Source organism: Myotis brandtii, unplaced genomic scaffold, assembly GCF_000412655.1.
Source record: "Myotis brandtii unplaced genomic scaffold, ASM41265v1 scaffold225, whole genome shotgun sequence".
NCBI lineage: Eukaryota > Metazoa > Chordata > Mammalia > Chiroptera > Vespertilionidae > Myotis > Myotis brandtii.
The window spans coordinates 2,346,707-2,363,502 of record NW_005358435.1 but is presented as its reverse complement, the minus strand read 5'-3'; the positions used below and the strand labels follow the sequence as shown (position 1 = coordinate 2,363,502).

The 16,796-nt window shown below is 46.2% G+C and overlaps 1 protein-coding gene across 1 annotated transcript in view; it reads left to right on the top strand.

Annotated features, from left to right (window-relative positions):
* The window catches only part of MOCS3 (molybdenum cofactor synthesis 3), a 21,712-nt gene extending 20,771 nt beyond the window's left edge, over positions 1-941 (top strand). The window contains exon 3 of the mRNA XM_005866187.2: positions 11-941. The gene's annotated coding sequence lies outside the window, so the exon portion shown is untranslated. The remainder of the gene's footprint in view (positions 1-10) is intronic.
* The last annotated feature ends 15,855 nt before the right edge of the window (positions 942-16,796 follow it).

Genomic DNA, 16,796 nt, shown 5'->3' with positions numbered 1-16,796 from the left:
TATATATATATATATATATATATGTAGTCCGACCTGAAAAAAATGTGTGTTGCTATGTTAACCTTAAAGATACATTTATTTCCATTTTTCTCAGTAATGTACAAAGACTGGATTCTGCATCTGTGAATACATAGATTTCTTTTTATAAGGGGATTTTTAATGGTAATTTATTGAATGATACAGTTGTTGAGGGTCTATAAAACTGTTTCTGAGAACTGTCTTGTGTTTTCAATACTTGGAGGGTGTCTTGAACATGTGAGGTATATTGTAAGTGACAGGATTTTGTGTTTTAATTTGCAGATCATTTGCCTGTCTTGCTTTTTTCCCACCTCCCCCAAAAGACTCTCTAAATGGTCTATTTTAGGCCCGGAATTAAGTTGTTGTAAACTTAGTCCTACCGAATTGATTGCAGATGATATACATAAGATCAGTTTATTGTTTATGAAAGGCATTCTTTGGGTCTTATTTCTACTTCAAATGATAGAATATATCCTACAGAACTAAGTGTTAAGGTGAAAATTGTCTTAATTATCTGGAAAGTGATCATTAAATATTTTGAATTCATATAAAAGTGAAGTATTTACAGGTTAGCAAGAAAAAGGAAACCACCTTCGTAGTATGTCAGTTTCTCTTATAAGTTGCTGATTTTTTTTTGTAAAGTTAGCTTCAGGGCCCACCCTATATTGTACACATAACGTTTTATAAACTGTATACTATCGTTTGGCTTGCTTTGGATTCTTCAGGTCCACGTTCCAAACCTCTGCCCTTTCCCATCCAGTCTGTTATATTTATTGTTGGCTTCACTGTATGGTCAGGACCCCAAATACAATACTAAATTAAGGTGGAATAGTGAACATTCTTATCTCAGGCTCAGGTGAAAGACATGATTTGATCAGTATTGCTTATTATTGCTTTACTATAAATACCCTTCATCAAATTAATGACATTTTTTCTGTTTATAGTTTGCTAAGAGTTTTGACTGAATTTATCAAATGCATTTATTAAGATTATGTTTCCTAACTTTTTTCTCCTGTTCATATAGTGAATATTGATATTTTTATTGTAGAAAAAAATTATAAAAATAACCCTCCCAGCAGTTTCCAATAGTATTGTCAACCACCTGCACATGCTTCCAACAGATCCCAGAATCCTCCCACTCCTGCATGACTAAAACTTTGCACTCACCAAAGAATTCTCCCCTTTCCCCTTTAACTTGCCTTTTCTATCTTGATTTAGTTTGTTTTATTCCAGCATTTTATAGTAGTGCAAAATGTAGGTGGTTCTGTTTTTTAAAGAACATTTCCATGAAATGGCAGGTACTCTGCCCAATTTCCAATATCTACAACGAAACTAAAAGTGAACATTTGGTATGTGAGTATATATTAGTGGCAAATTGAAGAGGAAATGCCTTGTCAAAGGGGGCCCCTACTCTCCAACTGACTCTGGCGTATAAGTCTACCTATAATCTAATCAGAATTCATAGTCATGAATGTGAAATCTTTATATCTGGCTACAAATGTTTTAAAAAATGAAAAAGCATTGCAGGCAGACAAAACCTGCTGTGTGTCAGATTTACTTACCAGTTTGCAACCTCTGATTAGGGACTCTTGTTTTATTATAAAAAAGGATGGCATTTAACAGTCAAATTCAAAATGAGGATAGTCACCACTTTTTAACTGAAACATTGAAGCTCATTTTTTGAATATGGGTGCTTAAAGTATAATAGGCCATTCTATGTTATAAAGATGGAGCAGGTTTCTTATAACTGCTTCTACCAAGGAGTTGTGGAAATAAATGAGAGATGAGGAGAGGAAAACAAAGATCTCTGGGCCTGTGTCTTCTTATTCCCAGGACCAAAGCTGATTCTGATACATATCAGGAAACAATCAAGTGAGCAGAGATAGAAACTGATGTCTTACAAGTTAGGCAGTTTTGGTAGTTCCTGCAAACCTGATTGTCATTGGAGACAGACCCATGGCTGTACTTCCAGGAGCCATGCCCAAAACCATGCACGGAACTGGCCTGAGAACGCTGTCTGTGCTCTGCTGTCCTATGTAGCATTAGAGGAAACTTCCAGCAGAGTATCACCGATCTCACTTGACCTGGCCCCACTGCTCTCCCACAAAGCCCAACACTGTACAACCCAGGGGGCAGGAAGCAGGAAGCAGAGTGGCTTTATACTGTACTAGAGGTCTGGTGCATGAAAATGGTGCACTGGGAGTGGGGGGATCCCTCAGCCTGGCCTGCACCATCTTGCAGTCTAGGACCCCTCAGGGGATGTCCGCCTGCCAGCTTAGGCCCGCTCCCCGCGCGGGGATAGGATCTCAGCCGGCAGTTGAACATCCCTCTCTCATTCCAGGAGCCCTCGCTCCAGCTGTGAGCCTAGCTTCTAGGAGCCCTCGCTCCTTACTGCCCACCTGCTCACTGCTTGCCAGCTGTGAGCCTAGCTTCTGGCTGAGCGGCCCTCCCCCTGTGGGAGTGCACTGACCACTAGGGTGCAGCTCCTGCATTGAATGTCTGCCCCCTGGTTGTCAGTGTGCGTCATAGCGACCGGTCGTTGTGGTCGTTCTGCTGTAATGGTCACTTAGGCTTTTATTATATAGATTGCTCTTTTCTGAGTCTTAAGAGGATGTGTCTGGTAGGTAGAGCCCGATGACATGCCTACATACTAGCAGCAAGAGTTCTGGGGATTTGAGTTCTTTTGTCTACAACAGGGAGGCAGAACTCATAATCTGAGATTTTCTCAAATTAGTGAAAGATTTTTCAAAAGATGGGCTCTTAGGAACATAAAAGTATCCACTTATAGGACCCAGCTCTTTTTATTCTTTGAAATCCTGTTTTCTCTGGGGATTGTGGCTAGGTTTTTACACTTGGATGGAATTTGAACTTGATAATTTTTTTCCTTTTCTTTTAATAAACATCAGGTGCCTTAAGTGTACCAGTCATCATTCTAGTTCTAGGATAAAGATGAACAAGAGATTTCCTGTTGTCATGGAGTTTACGTTTAAATGGGGGAGACAAATCAAGTAAATTATTAGTAAGTGCCATAAAATAAATCAAAATGTGATGTATCGAGTGGGGAAGGAGGAGCTATTTTGGATAGGTTAATTAGGGCTGATGTTAAACCCTGAATGGTGAGGAGCCAGTTAGATCTGGGAGAACATTTCTTACTGGGAGTGAAAAGACCCTTAAGCAAATAAACTTAGAATGATCAAGAAACTGAAGAGGCAAATTGGATTGTGAACAATTGGGGAGAGTAAAGATGAGGTTTGAGATACAGAATATATCATGTAGGTTGTCGACCATAATAGGAATTTGGTGTTTATTCCAAGTAAAATAACAGCTAGCATTTATTGAGCACTTACTATGTGATTTGGAACTTGAATCCAGATGGTCTGGTTGAAGAGTTGTGCCGCGCCAGCACGGCCAAGGGTGAACCTGAGGAGGGGTGGTGAAGGATTGAAGAAAAGACAGACAAGAGAATTTAGCTGGGGCTCCGCGGATCTCCCGTGCCTGGATGAGGACACAAAAGACCCAGCCTGCAAGCTGATGCTTCGTTTTATAGTCTCATTAAAACAAGGGTAGATTAACATGTATACACAAATGTTCTTGTTTTGGCAACACTTGGTGCACCTCCCACAGCCCATTAGCTACTTAGGAAGGAATTAGGGAGTGCTATAAGGTCAGGCTTAATTATGCTAGGAGAGCTCTGCCCTCCAGGCTGGGACTTGTTTGTGGCTCTGCCACAGGTCAGCCCGAGGCTTGACCCTAGAGCCGCTCCCTACAAAGAGTCAGCAGGCGCCCTAAGCATTATGCTGACTATACTGACTCACTGAAAACTTGTTGTTTTATATGTTTTCATCCTTGGAAAACTACGCCCTGATCACAGAGTGGAAGAGCTTGTATTTCAGATGGATAGAAATGTACGCTGATGCACTTGGTTTGCAGACTTCTCTCTAACACCCATGTGTCACATAGGTAATGTCCAGTTACCAATGAGTCACTTTGGTCAAGGAAAGCGAGACAGTCTCAACATAAAGCGTCACTACTGGTAACTAGAAGGGTTGCCAAGGAGGGGGATAGTCAAAAAAGGGCACTATGTCTGATAGTCCCTGTCCAAGGGGCTATGCCAATGCATACTACCATGCCTAAGAAAGGCCATTTCCCAACAGCTTAGCATAATCTTCAAACTTTTAGATCTTTGCCATTCTGATGGTTTTTTAAAAGTCTCATTGTGTTAATTTACCTTTTCATAAGTTTGAGCAGTTTTTCATAGCTTAAAAGTCTTTTCAAATAAAAAATATTTATTTTTAGCTCATTTTTTCTATGAGCTCTCATTCTTATTGAAGACCACTTTTGGGGGGGGGGCGGGGGAGGGGGAGTGGAATCTGCATTCCGTAGCAAGGGAGTTTTGAACTCATTCATTCTTCAGACACTTATTGAAAGTCCACTACATATGTACCAGGCATTGGCCAAGTTCTGAGGAGACCAGATAATTGAGATTGTGGGGCTTGCCTGTCAGGTGTTCATAGCTCATTTTACAACGTTTTGCGTGTAATTTCCAGAGCCTTTCCCACCTACATGATTTCATTTAATCCTTCAACAACTCTGAGATCAAGGGAACTATCTTTGTTCACAGGCTCCTCTTATATGTTCTTACCAACAATAGACTTCCCTGAAATAGCCTAGTTGGGAGGGAGTCTTGTTCTCAAAGTGGAATCCTTCTGTCACTAATGAGGTCGGGCCCTCTTGTCCTTGTGGAACATTTTAGAAAGGATTCTATTGTAGACTGGGTGAATTTTTCAACTGTTCCCAAGTATTTCATGTGTCCTTATGGTCATCAGAAAACCTTTTTCTTTGGAGCCACGGTGAGACATTGTGAGCACAATGAATTGCCACTATAATGAGGCTTGTATCCTGTTGGTCCATTGTTGATGGTCTCCGGTTGGGGTCAGACTCACTTGTGTATGGCCTTTGGTCTTTTTTTAGAATAGATGGTTGGAGGCAGGGCACTTGGGACACCTATATCATTAGCTAAGTGCAGATATTTCTGACATACATTCTTTATTCCCAATGTATATACTGTTTAAAATTCTCTGTATACATATTTATGATATAACTAAAGGCTCGGTGCACGAATTTGTGCATGGGTAGGGTACAGCCCAGGGGAGGGGCCCTGGGTGGTTGGTGGGTGGTCTCACCCTCTGGTCAAACTCTCATGGTTGAACTCCCAGTCGAGGGGACAATTTGCATATTACCCTTTTATTATATAGGATTTTACACATGAGTTTCCCAATTTGAAAACAAGTATATCATGGGTGCTGGTTTTCCTTAGGTGAATTTCTGAAAGCCAGGTGGCTTTGGCACTTACTACTTTTCCAAGTCCTAGGCTATTTTGAAGTTTTGGTATTAGAAACTCTCACATGTAATAAAATGGTATAAAAAGGAAAGTTGAACACAGGACCCAGGATACAATGACCTTGGATGAAAGGAAGGAGAGGATGAGAATGGGAACCATGTGGTTAGATGCACGTTATTGTCACGCCCATCTGATGGTGCTGAGCTTGTTTGGTGGTGAATTTGTGGCTAATATTCATTTGGTTAGGCATCATCCCGATACACCAAGGATGGAGGTTCAATCCCCCATCAGGGCACATGTAAGAATCAACCAGTGAGTACATAAATAAGTTGAGCAACAAATCAATGTTTCCCTCGCTTCCTCTCTCTCTCTCTCAAATCAATTTTTAAAATTTATTTAAAAAAATAAGTAGAGCAGATCATGCTTGGACAATAATGAGAATATGTCATAAATCATTGTGGTTAATCCAATTATGTGTACCTGAAATTCAAGTAAAAAGAGAAAAGAGCCCTAGCCGGTTTGGTTCAGTGGATAGAGCATCAGCCTGCGGACTGAAGGGTCCTGGGTTCTATTCCGGTCAAGGGCACATGCCTGAGTTATGGGCTTGACCCCCAGTGGGGGGCGTGCGGGAGGCAGCCGATCGATGATTTTCTCTCGTCATTAATGTTTCTATCTCTCTTTCCCTCTCCCTTCCTCTCTGAAATCAATAAAAATATATATTAAAGAAAAAAAGAGAGAAAAGAGTGAAAAGAAAACTGTCTGTTGATTTGATCACCTTAAAATTTAACCTATCGAATCACAAATTAGTTTGCTAATAACACACAAGAACTGCGCTAGCTGATTTGGCTCAGTGGATAGAGCGTCGGCCTACAGACTGAAGGGTCCCAGGTTCGATTTTGTTCAAGGGCACATGCCTGGGTTTCGGGCTCAATCCCCAGTGGGGGGTGTGCAGGAGGCAGCCGATCAATAATTCTCTCTCATCATTGATGTTTCTATCTCTCTCTCCCTTCCTCTCTGAAGTCAATAAAAGAAATATATTTAAAATAATTATACTAGACAAGAACTGCTTGATGCCTGGTACCCTGTTGTCTTTCATGTTGTCACATTTTTCCGTCATTGTTTTCTATGAAAGAAAAGGCAAACAGTCCACCACACATTTGCCTTTATTTTTGCTCCGTCATCCAGAGTTATGTAGAAAGACCCTTTGAGCATTTAATTGAGAGTTTTATGGAAGGGCTCTTAGGACCATTTCATGAATCAGCAGTGGCTATCTATTTTTTTAAAATATATTTTATTGATTTTTTAGAGAAGAAGGGAGAGGGATAGAGAGTTAGAAACATCGATGACAGAGAAACATCAATCAGTTGCCTAGTGGGGATGTGCCCGCAACCAAGGTACATGCCCTTGACCGGAATTGAACCTGGGACCCTTGAGTCCGCAGGCTGACGCTCTATCCACTGAGCCAAACCGGTTAGGGCAGGGGCTATCTATTTTATCCTTATCTGCCCATGTGTCTAGGCCTGTAACACTGACCCAACACAAAGGCATAAGTTTCCAGTTCCTTTGCGTCCACTTAATTAGAACTGGAACCTGTGTGCTCATAGAAGATGTCAAGAGGGAGGCCACTTAGGTCATGTCAGAAGAACACAGCTGACTCTTTAAAGAAATCTTCAGTGGGCATTAGGAATGGGCAGGAAGTCGTGCCTGGAACACAGCTGTGAACGGGACTGACTTGGGTCTGTCCACACACTCACATTCTAGTGGAGGAGAGAGGTGACAAACCATCAAATATACAATTGCAGAATGTGATTCTTTGAAAAGGAATAATGGCTGGGTTGGTGGCCAGAGAAGACCTCTGATAAGAGGCCTGAAAGGGGAGATGGCAGGAGTGATGAGATGAGTTGGGGAAAGAGCATTCCAGACCAGTGGGAACAGCAAGTGCAAAGGCCCTGGGGCTGGAAAGAACATCCTGAGTTGGAAGAGCCAAGAGGAGCCAACTAAGGTTGAAGAAGAGGAGGAGGAGAAGGCCAGGGTCAGATCCTCTTCCCGAGGTCCCCAGCAGGATTGAGCTCCTGCTGCCCACAGTGACAACCCACTGATATGCTCCCCGTCTCATTCCTCCATTCCCCCTCCACAGCTTCCTGGGCTCTCCTCCCAAATCAACAACTTGTTCTCAGGTTCATGTCCCGGGGTCCCCATTCTCTCACTCAACTCTCTGCTAGGACCTGACACCCAGGAGGTCCCCAGAAAGCATTTAAACAAATGCCCCTGGCAGCTGAGACATATAGAGAAAGACTGGCACGGGAGCTTCTCGTTTTTGTTTTGACTTGTGTTTTTTTTTTAAGGAGAAATTGAGAATATTATTTTAGTACCTAGAGGTTTTTCCTGAATGGACTACATTACATTTTGTGCTCTCCATGAATACCCCAGTTTCTTCTGCTTGCCAGAGACTGGGATTTTTTCTCCTCTGGAATTTTAATCCTGGGTCCTTAGAAGAAACACAAGAAGAGCCTTTGCTGGGGCTCCTCCCCCTAGTCTGGGCCTGGCCACAAGGCTGTGTACGGAGGCAGAAGTCCTCCCGACACTCAGTTCCTCGGGAGTGAAATAGGGGCCTGCCGCAGGCCGGCACATGTGCTCGGCTGGACGCCGGGGACACCTGACCGCAGGGGACTGGCCAATGCTCTTTTTATTGCTGAGTGGTGTCCATGGTGAGAGAACGTACTGAATTGTATTTCAGTTACTCATCTGGGTCATTTCCAGTTTGGGGCTATTATGAAAAAAGCTGCTAGAAACATAAATAGACTTATTCACTACATTACTTTCATTTTTCAAAACGAAGTCCCAGTCAGACCTTTTTCCTCTCCACTGTTCGCTCTGAAATGTGGGTCCCCATTCCCAGTAGATTGACCATGAACTGCCTTTTCCTAGCGCTCGTTTCAGCCTGCTGTCCTCAGCTCCTCTGGCTGTAAGAGCTGCAACCTGGTCAGCTCAGATCTCTGGGTGGGAGCCCGAGCTAAATTGGCCAGAATTAATGCAAAGTGAAGGCTGCTCTGCAGGGGCAGAGCTCAGAAATTCAGCGTTAAGACACTCCCCCAGGCCTTATCTTCTGACATCTGGGGATTACAGCTCCGTCCAGCTGACATGGCATATGGAGGGCCACGTGAAAGACACAGACCACACAGGGTACACTTGCCCCTCAACACGCATGAGGAGTTGGGAAGAATGTTCCAGCAGCCTCTGGAAGGAAGGCGATTGAGTGGCGCGGCTTATAATTCCCTTCTGTTCCCTGCAGGGGGGCCGTGGGGCTCATTCAGCCTCTCCCTTGCTCCTTGTCTTCAAGACTTTTCCCAGCACTTTTTCTGTCAGCACTCGCTTTGCCCCCAAAGCCCCTGGAGTAGTGGGAAGGAAACATGAAAAACGAGGTACACACCCAGAATCAGCTACATAATTTGCACAGCCCCTTGTTCGTACCAGTAAGAATTTCATGATGGAGACAGCTGAGCGTGAAACCGTGTGGGGCCCCGAGTGACTGCCCTGGCCCTGAACACGGTGCGGTGTGTGGGATATTTGGATGTCTGGAGGCATTTTGGTTGTCACAGCTGGGGATGGGCAGGCCGATCGGGTTACCGGCAGCTGGTGGGTAGAGACCAGAGATGCTGCTTAACGTCCCACAATGCACAGGGCAGACTCACAACAAAGATTCATCAGACCCCAAAGTTCAGTTGTGTCCAGTTGAGAAATCCCGCTTCAGTCAATGACAATTTTGATATGGGTCAGAAAGAAAAAAAGAAAATTAGGGGCTTTTATGAAAACACACAGCCAGGGAGGGCCTTGGGCTGGGGAAGGCTCCTCAGAGGAAAGGCCCTTAGAGCGGAGACAGGAAGAATTAGTCTGAATTAGCCGAGCCCAGGAGGACCAGAGGAGGCGACAGACGTTGGGTCTTAAGGGGTCAATTCGTAACCTCCTTTTGTTCTCTGTGGAGCTTCAAACCCAAGTGAGAAAGAAACATGGGATTTAGGTCGATGAAGGTGAAAAGCCCACATTTATAACTAAAAAAGCTACTAGGAACCAGCTTAGGTACTGGCCAACCTTGCTACTATGCTGTCCCTGCCTCACCCACTCACCGCCCCAGCCGGCTTCTCAGCAGAGCATACTCCCCACCCCCAATCTCAAAATGAGGAGGCAGGAAGGGGCCACAGTTTATGCCCCAGTTTCCTCTCCGCAGCTCACCCTCTGGGTAAGTCAGAGGATGAGAGGGCCAGGGAGGGTCGGAGAAGCAGGAGGCTCCTCCGGCCCAGTGGTCTTCTCTGTAGCTGCAGAGGAAATCCCCTGGGGAACTCCCAAAAGCTCTGCCCCAGACAGCAGTCCTACCCAAGCCAGAGTTTAAGGGGCCAGGCATTGGCATTTTTTAAAAGCTCCTCCTTTCCAGGGTTTTCAGATAAACTACAGGACACTCAGTGTTAATGTAAAAACCATTGAAACCTGTAAAGAATTTTTGTGAATTTATTTGAGCCAAACTGTTGACAATTGCCAGGAAGCAGAACCTCAACCAATGGAGATAATGCTCCGGAGAATGGCAGGTTACGTCTATTTTTATACACTGCAATCAAGGGAGGGGTCGTAGGTGAAATCCATTGGTGATAGGCTAGAGAGGCGGGAGAAAACAAAGCAGGGAAACCCCTGGCATTGGATAAAAAGTAAATGATAAACACATACTTGGGTGCAGGAACAATTCACGTAACAATGAAGGAATTGGTGGTATCTGTCCTGGCGCCCGGGCACATTAGGTTGGTGACCCAAGGGGTCCAGAAAAAGGGAAGTTAAAGTTACCCAGACATTTCAAGGGTCTGTTATTATAGATGCACAAAGACAGATAGGCTCAGTTAAGGTAAAGGTTAACCTTGTCAGTGAAGATACAGGCCTAGGATGTAAACTACCCACCATCACTGCTTTTAGTTAATGTTTAATTTCAGACCATCCTTTGTGGTTACTTTAGGTTTCTGAGTTTACAAGATCGCCGTGCAGGCCTTCCCTGAGCTTGTCAGGTTAGCATGTGGCCCCTTTTGTCCACACCTGTTAACTTTGTATTTCAGAAAAACAAATACATTTTTTATTTTTATTTTTTAAATATATTTTATTGATTTTTTACAGAGAGGAAGGGAGAAGGATAGAGAGTTAGAAACATCGATGAGAGAGGAACATCGATCAGCTGCTTCCGGGGATGTGCCCGCAACCAAGGCACATGCCCTTGACCGGAATCGAACCCAGGACCCTTCAGTCCACAGGCCGACGCTCTATCCACTGAGCCAAACAGGCCAGGGCAACAAATACATTTTTTAATCCAAGCGTGTCCCACTGATTGCATGGGACATGCTCATATTACAAACGTTATTTATCTGAAATGCCAAGTTAGTGGGAGTTTTGTGTTTTTGTTGTTGTTGTTGTTAATCCTCACCCAAGGATCTTTCTTTCTTTCACCGATTTTTTTTTTTTAGAAGAGAAAGAAGGGAGAGGAGGGAGAGACAGAGAAAGAGAAACATCGATGTGAGAGAGACACATCAATTGGTTGCCTCCCACATGTGCCCCAACCAGAGCTGGGGATAGAGCCTGCAACTGATTTTTTACAGAGAGGAAGGGAGAGGGATAGAGGGTTAGAAACATCGATGAGAAAGAAACATCGATCAGCTGCCTCCTGCACACCCCATACTGGGGATGTGCCCACAACCAAGGTACATGTCCTTGACCGGAATCAAATCTGCGACCCTATAGTCCGAGGGCCAATGCTCTATCCACTGAGCCAAACTGGCCTGGGCGGGAATCTTGTATTTTTTAAAAAATATTTTTCTATTGATTTTTAGTGAGAAAGGAAGGGAAAGGGAGAGGGAGAGAGAGGAGGAGGGGGAGAGCGAGAGAGAGAGAGAGAGAGAGAGAGAGAGAGAGAGAGATACACCAATGTGAGAGCAAAACATCAACCTTTACTGGGGCCCTGATGGGGAGTGAACGGGCAACCTTCTGGTGCACGTGACAATGCCCAACAAACAGCCACAGCGGCCAGGGTGGGTATCTTGGATTTTTAGTTGCTAAATCTGGCAACCCTGGGATCCCAGGTGACTCCCACCTGCAGCCAAGGCTGAGAAGCACTGAACCAAGGAAACAAGAGGAGTGGGAAATAGGTGTCCTCCTCCCACATCCTCCCACCTTGTTCCCTGACCCTGAAGCAGAGCTGTAAAGTCTGTGGACAACTGGGGTGTGCGGTCCCCATGGGGGAGCAGCAATCCTTCTGGCCAGTCCTGGGATTGTGGCAGATGTGGCCCGTGGGCCCAGTGACATGGAAGCGAGAGGCCTGGAGAAGACCTGGTCACATTGTCAGGGATCTCAGGACAGGACTAACCTGGGGGCCCGGGGGTGCACTCAATCCCAGGGACAAAGAAAGACGGGCCATCTGGGAGTGTGAGGATGAAAACTGACAAAGTAAGCAGAGTTGGAATCTGGTACTCCTATACCAGTCAGTGCGCCTTATGGATCTTTCTAGAGCGACTGGCTCAGCAGTGGGCTGGAAAAAAACCACATTTTTTACATCAACAGAAAGGATGGTCAGTACTCCTCACCGAAAGTGAATTTCCTATTTCTTTCACCATATCCAGTTGTGGCAGCTTTGTTTTCCAGCATGGCCCATCAGGGGTTCGGTACTGAGATTATATACACTCCCATAATAAAACCCACCCCAAAGGCTTTGATCTTATAGCTCATAAAGGCAAGTGGATTTGAACTCAGCCTTTAATTCCCTTGGACTTCAGTTACAAGGACTCTTTGACATTAATTTGTCTCAGAGAATATAATAAAGCCTTTCTTATTCAAAGTGGAGTCAATGGACAGTTAACTATGCAAGCAGGGGTAGGACACCCTGATTGGCCAGGTCTGGCCACATGCCCACCCCTGGAACTGGGCTGGGTACAGCTCGCATGGATTGTAAGTGAGAGACAGGTGGTTCTGGTTTTAAAGTGCAGGTTTTATTATTATTCAGGAATGGTGAGGCCAACAGATTAGGAGATGAATGCAGTTACCCTCACAGATCCCTGGAGGAGGAGGCGTGCCCTCGGGGAACCACCTAGGGAGGACCTGGGGTTGGTCAGGAGGCTGGGGGTGGGGGGAGGGGCGGTGCAAACTTGGACAAGAAGCTTTATTGTGGTTTCCAGGAAGAGGAGGAGCCGGGAGGCGGGGTGAGCAGGTTGAGAACTGACTCCTTTAAATGATCTCAGCGTCTCGGGGCCCACTGGGCCCTGGGTGATTAGGGCAGGCGGAGAGCCAGACAGAGGAGGAGGTTGGGGCTCTGGGCTCTGGACCCACAGTTTGCACATGAAAAGTGTACTTCTGGGTGCAGAAGTTTACTATCTCTAGGAACTGGCTAATTCAGGGAGGGGCAGTCCCTCCAGAATCAGCAGGGCCCCAAGATGTCAAAGCATCAAAAATACATAATAAAGTGACATGATTAATACAGTTCTCCAAAGGAAAACCCCCTGTCTGTGGCCAGAAGTGGAGGCAGATGCCAGGCAGGCAGAAACAAAAGATCCACTACCCACATACGGTTCCAGCCACTTTGACCCCAAATTCCAACTCTGCTTATTTTGTCAGTTTTCATCCTCACACTCCCAGGTGGCCCGTCTTTCTTTGTCCCTGGGATTGAGTGCACCCCCGGGCCTACAGGTTAGTCCCGCCCTGAGATCCCTGACAATGTGACCAGGTCTTCTCCAGGCTTCTCAGTCCCATGTCACTGGGTCCACGGGCCACATCTGCCACTGTCATTCATTCGGATCCCTGTCGGGAAAAGCTGACAGTTGACGGTGGCGGCGGATCTCACTTCCCTTGGCCCTGGGCCCTCTTGATTTATTAAACCATCCAGAAGCTGTGCCTGCTGTCGCAGGAGCAGGCGTAATCCGAGCCATTTCACGTTTGTCTTCAGGCGCTGCTAACAGGATTGCTAGTCAACTCCAAGGCCGGCGCTGGGCAAAGCGAGAGACGCACCATCAGGGCAGCTGCCATCAGACTGACAGAAGACTGTCAGGTTTGGGGACACTTTGGGCTGTTTAAGGGGCTTTGTCCTTTTTGTTCGCACCTCCCTAGTCATTGAGATCCTCCCCCGGGGGGCTGGGGGTTCATTAGAAGCTGAAGATTAGAGGGCACCACTTTTGTGGTTTTATGATCGATTCCCAGGAGGGGGAGCTGATGAATGGAGGGGCCTTGAGCATGGGTGCCGGGTTCTGTGTGGGGAGAGCGGGCTCGGGTGTCTTCTCGAGCAGGAGGCTCTCGTGCCCAGCCCTCAGCCTTCCCTTTCCTTATGATCGATTCCCAGGAGGGGGAGCTGATGAATGGAGGGGCCTTGAGCCTGGGTCCTGCGTGGGGAGAGCAGGCTCTCGTGCCCAGCTCTCAGCCTTCCCTTTCCTCTAGCAGCCGCTTTATCTCACGTCTTACTCCAGCAGGAGTTCGCACGCCCATGGAACCGTTTTCTCTGCTGCTGCTTGCCAATTGTGTGAACTGAGCAGTGGCCCTGGCAATGGACTGAGTTTGGTTTTGTTCCAAGCGATTATTTGGGAGTTCGCACGCCCATGGAACCGTTTTCTCTGCTGCTTGCAAATTGTGTGAACTGAGCAGTGGCCCTGTCAATGGACTGAGTTTGGTTTTGTTTCAAGCGATTATTTTGGGATCATTTTGATCTGTACAAACCCAAAGAAGTTTGCTTTGTGACACTGGTCTTCCCCATTCCTCCTTCCCAAACCCGCCCTTCCTGCGGTGTCCTTGGGCTTTTGTGGTGTCACCACCCTTCCCGGTGCTGAGGCCACAAACCTTGTAGTCATCGTTGCCTCCTCTTGCCCTCTTATACCCACATCCCATCTGTCATCAAACCCTGTTGGCTCTACCCTCAAAATACACCCGGAGTCTGCCCATTTCTCACCGCCTCCTCCTGGGCTTCTAGAAGGAACCATCTCACCCTGCTCTTCCTGCTCCTACCTGGCCCACCTCAATCTGCTATCCCACGGCAGCCGGAGGGAATCTGTTAACACCCATGCTCAAAACCCTGCCCTGGCTCCCGTCTCACTCAGACTAACAACCAAATTGAGCAGGGGACTGCCACCTGCCCTCTGACTTCTACACCTGGTCTCCGATGCTCCCTCCTGCTCACTTCGCCCACCCCCCACCCCCCTTGCCTACACTGCCTCACTGTTGAGCCTCCAACACCCCAAACGTGTGCCTTGGGGCCTTTGCATAGGCTGTTCCTGCTGCTTTGCCCATATGTCACTTCTTCAGGAAGTCCTTTCCTAATTACTTCATTTAAATAAATTAAACTTTAAAAATACAATTTAAAATCGCCTGTCCTCTCAGGCTTCTGTGCTTTGTTTTTTTCCAGGGTGTGCCACCTCCTGACATACTGTTTTCTTGTTTATTTGTTTACTCTCTGTCTCTGTCACTAGAACATCCACTCTAGGAGGGCGTGGGGACTTGCGTCTGTGTTGTTCCCTGCTGTATCCTAGTGCCTAGAACACAGTAAATGCTCAATAAATATTTATCAAATGATTGATTCAATCACTCTGGCAACCATCTTATGGTCTGAATAAGAGTTTGGAACTGTTGATGACCCTTAAAAAAATCTGCATGATGTGTCTGAGTTTTGAGTATGCATAAGGGCCCCCTTTTGTCCAGAGCTCTCAGAAGCAGTTCACTTGCCAGTTTGGTGGCTGAGGGAATGAGTAACCTATTACTCTTCCTTGTGAGTGAAAAGTTCCATTGATACTGTGTCTCCACATTCTTTGAAAATGTCATTGGGGATGAGTCATGGGCCAAGGGATTGCACCATGAAGCTGACCCATGAGCCAACTCAGTGACTAAATCTTCCCCATGTAATGTCACCAGTGTCAGAGATGACCTCCCCTCCACCAAAAAAAGGAAAACCAATTTCACTGGGGATATCTGAACCATATTGGGTGTGGGTGTGCCAGACCTGGGCAGGGTAGCACAGGTCAAAGGCATGACCTTCAGGGACACTTCTAACTGTCTGGCAAGTCACTCCACTTCTCTGAGTTTCCTTGTGTGTAAAGTGGGGATGATGTTCTTGTTCATTCATTCAACCAATATTTATTGACCACCGAAAAGGGGCTGGAGATGTTGAGTGAGTCAGACAGACAGGCACCTGTGTCCTTGAAGCTCACAGTTGGTGAATAAATAGATGATAAACAGGTAAGAAAAGATAGACATGAATTGCACTGTTGAGAACGTCATGAAGGAAATCAACCAGGATGGTGGCAGAGAGGTAGGGGCCCGCCGGCTTGGGACCAATGTTTCAGGGCCATCAGGAGGACGTGGCACCAGGTGGACGAGCCATGAGCAAATCTGGGTAGAGGGACCAGCAAGGGCAAAGGCTCTGAAGTGGGAATAAGCTCAGTGCATTTGAGGACCGAGACCAGTGTGGCTGGAGTTGGGGAAGGAGGTGAGGGGACAGAATAAGGTCAGGGTCAAAGGATGGTAGGGGGTTGGAGCGGGGGGGCAGGGTGAGCAATTTGTTCTATGGACCCACCAAGGACAAAATGTCGTTATGCATAGAAAGCATGAATGCAACAAGGTGAGTCTTTCCTTCTGGTATGTCTCAGCTGGGGGGTGGGGGGCTGGACCCCCCACTGAAGACCTCCTGGTGGGCTTTCCCCTGGGCTTCCTCAAGCCTGCAGACATTCCCAGGAGAAAACCAGGCTGCCCAGGGCAGTGGCGTACTTGGAAACCAGAGAGGGATCCTGGAGAGGGTGCAGGTGGCTGGGAGTCTGGGTCACCTTTCAACCTGGGCCACATTTGAGCGGCGTGGTGAGTGGGCTCATGGTAAGTCACTTCAACACTGCAAGGCCACATTTCTCGGGGCTGGCCCCGGGAGCATCCCGCCTTCAGTCTCTGACGAAAGCTGCCATCATCAGCCTTTCTGATTTGCAGCTTCAGCAGGATCAGCCTGACAGCTGTTTCACTACCAGGAGGGGGCGCTAGATCCCTTTTAAAAAGCTTGTCATTATGTACACTTGTATTTTTTTTTAATGTAACATTCCTTAAATCAACTTTTAAAAATAAAAAAGAACTTACTTTAGTCTCCTTTTTAGCAATGATACTCATTACATCACAGGTTTTCTTTACTGGTTTAGTTTTTCCCTAATATATATGAAAATAAATACATCTCAACCACCACAGCAAAATAAATTTTTTATGCTGCACTTCCTGTGAAACAGGCATTGTCCTAACAGCTTTATAAATATGACCCCATTTAATTCTCACACAGCGTTCTGAGGTGAGCACTATTATTATCACGCCCTTAGAGATAAACGGAGGCAGAGGCTAGCAGATTTGCCCTGTGGCAAGTGTCAGAGGTGTTATGTGAGGCATCTGGAGTGGTGGAAACCATAGAAACAGA